Below are 7817 nucleotides of genomic sequence, written 5' to 3'. Positions count from 1 at the left end.
GAAGACACTTGGCCCCCAGACTGTCAAAGGGGACACTTCGCCGGTCTCCGGGTTTTTGGTAAGGCGATTACTTTATTAATATTTCAACTTTATAATTTTTGTGATTGTCCAGGCTAACTTAACTTTTTTAAATCAGTGATTGATTGATGTTAATCGTAATCATTCTTATAATAATTGATTTCATTTATAATTTGTGTGAATAAATATAGCTACTATTAAATTCCTGTTTGAATATAATAACGTGTCAAAAAGAATTATAATTATTAGAGTTTTATATATAAATTTCATTTGCTTAGGCCTACTTAAATAAAAGGAGCCTGTAATTATTTTATCATCCATTTTTATTATTGTCTTTATTATTATCTTTATCATATTGTCCATCCATTTTATTTGAATAACGATTAAACATTCTTTTACCTCTCACTAAAGTATTCTTATTATTTAAATCGATCCCGGTTACGCCCCCGGTCACAATATACAATCGTGGCAAATGGTGGAGACAGCCGTGTCTTAAGTTTTTACTTAAGAATAGTTCTTTTTTTGTGTACATCAATGATTTATTTTGTTTGAGTTACATCTTATATGTCTACAATTGTTAGGCCTTTGTTATTATTACCTGGACAATCGTTGTATGTTTTTGTGCATGCTAGAAAGTAAGTAATTTCTATTTAGTGTTGTGTTTTATAAAAGTATTATCTATTTTCGATTTTGGGCGCGTGATAAGCGATTTAAGCCGTTTGATACACCCTCGTTGAGAATAAATAGCTTGATGACAGTGAGCTGCAGCTCATGCTTAATTCTCGTTGTTAGGCCTCTGTATTAATCTAGTTTTAATGTTTTTAGCCACTCTTTCGTTTTATACGTCTTTTACCAGGTATTAGGGCTCCGTTATAATTCTTATTATTAGCTTATTTACACGAATATTTTTGTTTTGTATTATTGAAGATTGCTTATGCGTATTATTTAAATGACGATTGATAACATTAACGCTGTTTAAAGTTAAATTTTATATCTGTTCATGTCTTTTATTTTGTACCTATTGATAGGATGCGATAGGCTTCTATAGCGAGTTAAAAATTAGTAATGTGTTTCTTTAACGTAGGAATGTGTGGATTGATTTTGTTACATTAGCTATGTGAATTATTTTATTTAATAAATTTTTCATGTCATATAACAAAACTATGTGTAATGGCGAGTAATGGACGCACTAAGTTTGTCAGACATTAAAAGCTGTAATAGAAAGGAGGTATTAAACTGGTATAAAAATTTAGGTTTAACTTATCCGGTAGACGCTGATCTAGACTATTTAAGAGGAAATCTTAGATTGTTAAAACTGAAGCACGATCAAGATTCCAAACTTACTTTGTATAGTTCACCAAGTGAGTTTCAAACTTATGATTCAGTTAATGAGTATCATAATGAGATAACTTTAGATAATAGACTACTTCCATCTACCGCTAACCCCGCCCCCGTATATCAAAATACCGACATCCAGACCTTAGGTGCAGGCTCGGGATCGCATACCGTCGACCAGACCAACAGTTTACTTCCTGCCCTTAACCCTTCAGAAGCCGTCACTATGAATAGGGAAAAATCTCCTTTTTATCAACCTGGAAATTTCACGGGAAAAGCTGGTCAGGATATTCACATATTTTTTAACAAATTTGAGCGTGCATCCAAGATAAACGCATGGGATGGTAATAAAAAGGTCTTATATCTTCCCATGTATCTGGAAAACGCTGCATTGAGTTTTTTTGAAAATCTTGAAGTTAAAAACCCTCAGGCTACCTATGAAGCTTACAAAACTGCTTTCTTATCGAATTTTGCACCGGTTGAAAGCAAAGAACTGCTTATGCTAGAGCTAAACTCACGCGTTCAACAACCTAATGAAACGGTAGCAGAATATACTGCTGACGTTGAAAAACTCTGCCGGCTGGTCGACTCGACAATGGACGAGTCCAAAATCTGAGGTCATATTCTAAAGGGGTTAAATCCTGCGATGTTGCGGAAATTTTTTTTTGGATAATACCACTCTAGGATTGTTAAAGGCGAACATTGCTAAATTTGAGCATGGCAATTACTTGTTAAGGCGTAGATTTGGGGTATTGGAGCCTAAGCAGTCCAATCATGCTGATATTGAGGCCAAATTAAATTCTCTTACTGAAATGGTGCACGAGATACATGTTTCTGCTAAAACCGACAGAGTTGAACGCTATGGTAAAGATAGAGTCGACGACAGATCCTTAGACGACAGCAGGCGGTCTCGTAGGGATATCTCGCCCTATACTCCACATAGCTCTCGTAGTTTACCACGTCATGAAGAAAATAGGTCGTCTAGTTCCCAAAAGTATCACCGATCACCTGCCAGATCACCATACCGCGAGGAGAATAGGAGACCAAGTTATCGCCATTCCCCCGCCCGAACCAGCTATAATAATCGAGATGAAAGAGGACGTAGTCCTTACCGATCTGAAAGCCCTTACCACAAATCACGTTCTTATACTCAGCTTAATTCGTATAGTGATCGTGACCGATACCCCCGCAGGGAAAATGTACATTATGGGGGTCGACCTGGTAAACAGGTGCATTTCTCTAACTTCCCCAGTCAACCTTGTAGGAATTGTCATAACATGGGACATTTCACTGTTGACTGTCGTGCCCCTCGTTATCAAAAAAACTAATTAGGCCAGGGGATAATGAACCTCCCCCTGCTGGCCAAATACCTCGGAAGTTTAACGACAGTGTACTTAGCATAGATAATGATGAGTGTAACATTTACAATCCATGCGTGCAAAAGCAATATTAGCAAAAGCATGTAAGGTTCCTTTCTGACTTTACAAAACAAATGAAAGCGGAAAGTGTTTGCAGCTCAGTTGTTACTCGGGGAATCAAGAAAAGATATCCTTTGCACGTGACCGGATTAATGGAGGGCGGTGAAGTAGCTATACTCTTAGATTCTGGAGCTAATATTTCATGTGTAAATAGCAAGGAGCTCAGGGAATCAAAATATATTATCAAGCCAACTAACGCACTCCTCACTACAGCGGGTAAAACCCATTTAAATGTGTTAGGTGAAGCAGAAGTGGAATTTCGCATAGACTCTAAGTGTTTTGTACATAATGTATTTGTAGTAGAGGAACTTAATTGTTCTTTACTGCTAGGAAATGATTTCTTGTCTCAGTATTGTACAGTACTCGATTATGATAAGCGAACAGTTACGTTCTCGTGCCAGGGTCAACGTACAGAGTTGCCGATGCTAGGTAACTGGACACGCACTTCAGCGCGCAATGATGAGTCAGCCGCTACACGTAGTGCCCCAGTACAAATAGTCTCAGTCGATTTATTCGATGCTTCCCAAAACTTTACACTAGATGCATCCAACGTGACTCATCCTTTGGAAACACTTTTCCACGAGCCCAAGCCCCAAAACGTGACTTTAAGCCCTACTTCTAATGGTATCTCTGATGTTGTAGAATCTGATATTCTAACGATAGTACCTAAATCGGACCCTCTACCTCCTAACTTCTCAGGAAGTATAACTGATAGTGGTGGGAACAAAATAGATATAAACCCACAGTTAACGCCTTCTCAATTCAAATTAGCACAGGAGCTAATAAATTCTTACAGGGACGTGTTTGCTAAGGACGATACAGACTTGGAGGAAGCAAATATTCCCCCGTACGAGATAAGAGTTAAGTCCGAGGAACCCGTAGCCCTACCTCCCTATCGGTTAGGCCCCAAAGAAAGGGAAGAATTAGATAGACAGGTGGACGGTTTATTAGAAGCTGGTGTTATTGAACACTGTCAGAGCCAGTATGCTGCACCTACTTTCATGGTGAAGAAACCTGGGGGGAAGTTTCGTTTAGTACATAATTATAAGAAAATTAACGAACTAATAGTGGATGACAAATATCCTCTCCCCCGGATAGATACTATCCTTGAGACCTTGGAAGGTGCGTCATTCTATTCTCAAATGGACATAAATCAGGCATTTTTTCAACAGCCAATAGCCCCCGAGCATAGGGATTATACAACTTTCATAACCCACAAGGGGTTGTATCGCTATACCCGTCTCCCTCAGGGAATGAAAACTAGTCCAAATGCTTTTCAGCGATCAATGAACAGGGTTTTTGCGGGATTGCTGTATCACGGAATAGTTTTATACATTGACGACTTGGTCGTGTATGGAAACACTTTTGACTCGCAGCTTAAGAGTTTAGAAGAGACATTCAAAAGACTTAGGACCGCTCGTTTAAAGCTTAAGACACCTAAATGTCATTTTTTCTACACTAAAATTGAAATATTGGGACATGAAGTACAGCCCAATGGTATAAGGCCCCTCCAGGAAAATATTCGGGCTATACAGGATTTTCCCCGTCCCCGTAAAGTCAAGGACGTGCGGAGTTTTCTGGGTACTGCGTCATACTATAGGAAATTCATCCCTAAGTACAGTGAAATCGCTCATCCGTTAACGCAGTTAACCAAGAAGGAGCACTGCGATTCGCGTAGCTTACCATGGTCAGAAGAGCATGAAACGGCCTTTAAGGCATTAAAAGATGTGTTGACTACTCCACCCTTACTAGCTCATTTTAGTGACAACCTTGACACAGTGGTTATGTGTGACGCAAGTCGAGTAGGAGTCGGCGGAGTGCTGTGTCAGTACCAAGTGGACGGAACATTGCGACCCGTTGCTTACGTCAGCAGAACGTTGAAGAATACGGAGAATCGTTGGACTGTGTCTGAATTAGAACTTTTAAGTGTAGTGTTTGTAGTAAATTATTTCCGTTCGTTGTTACTAGGTAGACATTTTACTATTTACAATGACCACGCTAGTCTTCAGTATTACAAGAACATTAAGAATTTGAGTTCTAGGCTAAATCGGTTGGCTATGAAACTGATTGACTTTGATTTCACGATAACACATAGGCCTGGTGCGGTAATGAGGGTCCCGGATGGACTGAGCAGGAACCCGATCAACGTGGAAATAGACAATGAAGCAGTTGCTGAGGAGATGCTGATAAACCTGGTCACTCAAGTTAACATTCACAAACTCCAGTTAGAAGACGAGTATCTCTTAAGCATTCGTAATGCTCTTCACGATCCTGTAGGAGCACGTGGGAAGATTAGGAGAGCCTCTAGAATGTATGTCTTAAAAGACGATATTCTTTACTACAAATCCTACTTTAGGAATGGGAACAAACTTTTGCTAGCCGTCCCAACTGCTCTAGTAAAAGATATACTAAATGCATTCCACGATAGCTTATCTTCTGGTGCACATTCGGGAATAACAAAGACAGCATACAAAATAGGAATGCGATACCATTGGCCGACAATGAATAAAGACATCGCTACATACGTCCGATCTTGTTTAGATTGCCAACTTAGGAAAACCGACAAGCGAAAGCCTGCGGGTTTAATGCAGCCTATAAACCCCCCCTCCACGATCCCGTTTGTGAAGATACAGATAGATTATCTCGGTCCCCTCCCTAGATCCAACAAGAAACAATATATAATTGTGGCAACGGATGTTACCACAAGATACGCAGTCACCAAAGCCGTGGAGAAAGCAGACGCAAGAACTACAGTAAGATTCATATTGGAAACAATACTACCAAGATTCGGGTGTGTTCAAGAGGTCCAGACCGATCGAGGAACACACTTCACTGCGGACGTCTTGAAACAGCTTCTCGACGCCCTAGGAATCCAGCATAAGAAGAGTTCGGCATATCGACCACAGTCACAGGGTCTCACGGAGCGCTTCAACGGGACGCTGTTGGACATGCTTCATTTCTACTCTAACAGCCAGCATACCAACGGGAGCAAGTTTGTGGACAATGTGACATTTGCCTACAACACGTCAATACAGGAATCCACCGGACACTCACCATTCTATCTGCTGCACGCCTATGAGCCTCTTCATCCCATCGATTTGGCCATCCTCCCAACAATCCCGGACAACGACATCTTAGAAGCAGTCAAGAGAATCCACGATGTGCGAGAGAAAATCCCAGACATCCTCCACAAAGACTGAGGTCGGAGTTGACCGAAAGGAAGACACATGGCCCCAGACTGTCAAAGGGGACACTTCGCCGGTCTCCGGGTTTTTGGTAAGGCGATTACTTTATTAATATTTCAACTTTATAATTTTTGTGATTGTCCAGGCTAACTTAATTTTTTTAAATCAGTGATTGATTGATGTTAATCGTAATCATTCTTATAATAATTGATTTCATTTATAATTTGTGTGAATAAATATAGCTACTATTAAATTCCTGTTTGAATATAATAACGTGTCAAAAAGAATTATAATTATTAGAGTTTTATATATAAATTTCATTTGCTTAGGGTTTTTTTTTTGCATACCCCCATCTAGTAGTGGGTGTGCATGGACAGCACATCCACTCTATAAAGAAGAGTTTGTGTTAATTTAGATTGGTTGATTAATTAATAATCTATTGATTGGTTATTAATCTATTGATTGGTTTGATTTTTAAGGCATTTTTTGTGATTTTCCACCGATCAGAATGGTCAAAAAGCGTTGGAAACTCAGTTTTTACAGATTAAAGACTGTTGATTCATGGAATATTGGGATTTAATAGCTTTATAACCTATTAATTAGGTTGAAGCTTTCTAATGTAACGTTAGATGATACAAATTGTATATTAAAAATAATATTTACGTGATTTATAGGAAAAAACACTCGTGGAAAACTTTAAATGCAAATATCTCGAAAACTAATAGTGATACAGAGATGGGATTTTCACTGAATTAAAGCTAATTTTTACCCACATTTTACTAACCTAATTAAATCCATGCGTCTTTAAGGGTTATTTAGTAATCGACCGCCCGCGTGTAAGTTACTACGCGTTGCGTTCCGCAAACGGCAGGCGATAGTCACGATAGTCTTAAAATGTGAGAAGTATTCCAAAGTCTATAAATCATTTTCTATTGTATTTGTGGTCAATATCAAGCTATATCAGCCTAGATTTATTAGTAAAATACCTAAAAGTACAGATTTTAACTCTATATTTATGGTTAAATGACCAAAAAATACGTATAATTAGCATTCAAACTACTCAGGTTTATGCTTTTTACAACATTAAAATGCTTTATTACTGATTTTGTTACTTACTAATTCTGTTTTCACCATAATATTGTTAATAAACAATCCTTATACAGTTCAATACTTTAAAACCATACGTTTTTACTGAAAACTCGTATAAAAAATTCAATTTTCAACCGAATAAAACTCGAGGTTCAAGAGTCTGTATATGGTAAACTGTATAGTGTTTGTACTTTACTAATAAACTATTAAGCCAAAAAGTGTTTATGATTTTAGCCATACATATTAAAGTATGACAATAGATCTACATATGTTAAAAATGGGTGTTTATGATATTAGCCATACATATTAAAGTATGACAATAGATCTACAGCAGCGCGCGGTGACCTTGCAAAATTCCTTTGTCAGCGCATTCTATCGATGTTTGGGAAATACCGTAGCGATTTGGCAGGCAGTTGATGTAATACTATATACACTTTTTGTTCAAATAAATATTTTATAATTAGTTTAATACTGTAAATAGCCTTTGATGAATGTATAGATTAACAGGGAGACTAACAAAAGACCTATCTTCATCTAGACGAATGCTACGATTGTTATATGAATTTAAAGGATCTTTATTAGGATTCTAACTGTTTTAAGCCAATTGTGAACTAAACAAAGGATAATATAGTACCTTTGAGACTCATTTTAGCCTAAAACAGTAAATATTACGTTAATAATACACTTTAAAAGTCTAAAATCTGTGACTTAA

Source organism: Macrosteles quadrilineatus, unplaced genomic scaffold (genome assembly GCF_028750875.1).
Source record: "Macrosteles quadrilineatus isolate MER2022 unplaced genomic scaffold, UCM_ALF_1.0 Scaffold_7__1_contigs__length_78375512, whole genome shotgun sequence".
Taxonomy (NCBI): Eukaryota; Metazoa; Arthropoda; class Insecta; order Hemiptera; family Cicadellidae; genus Macrosteles; species Macrosteles quadrilineatus.
This window is presented reverse-complemented; position numbering follows the sequence as displayed.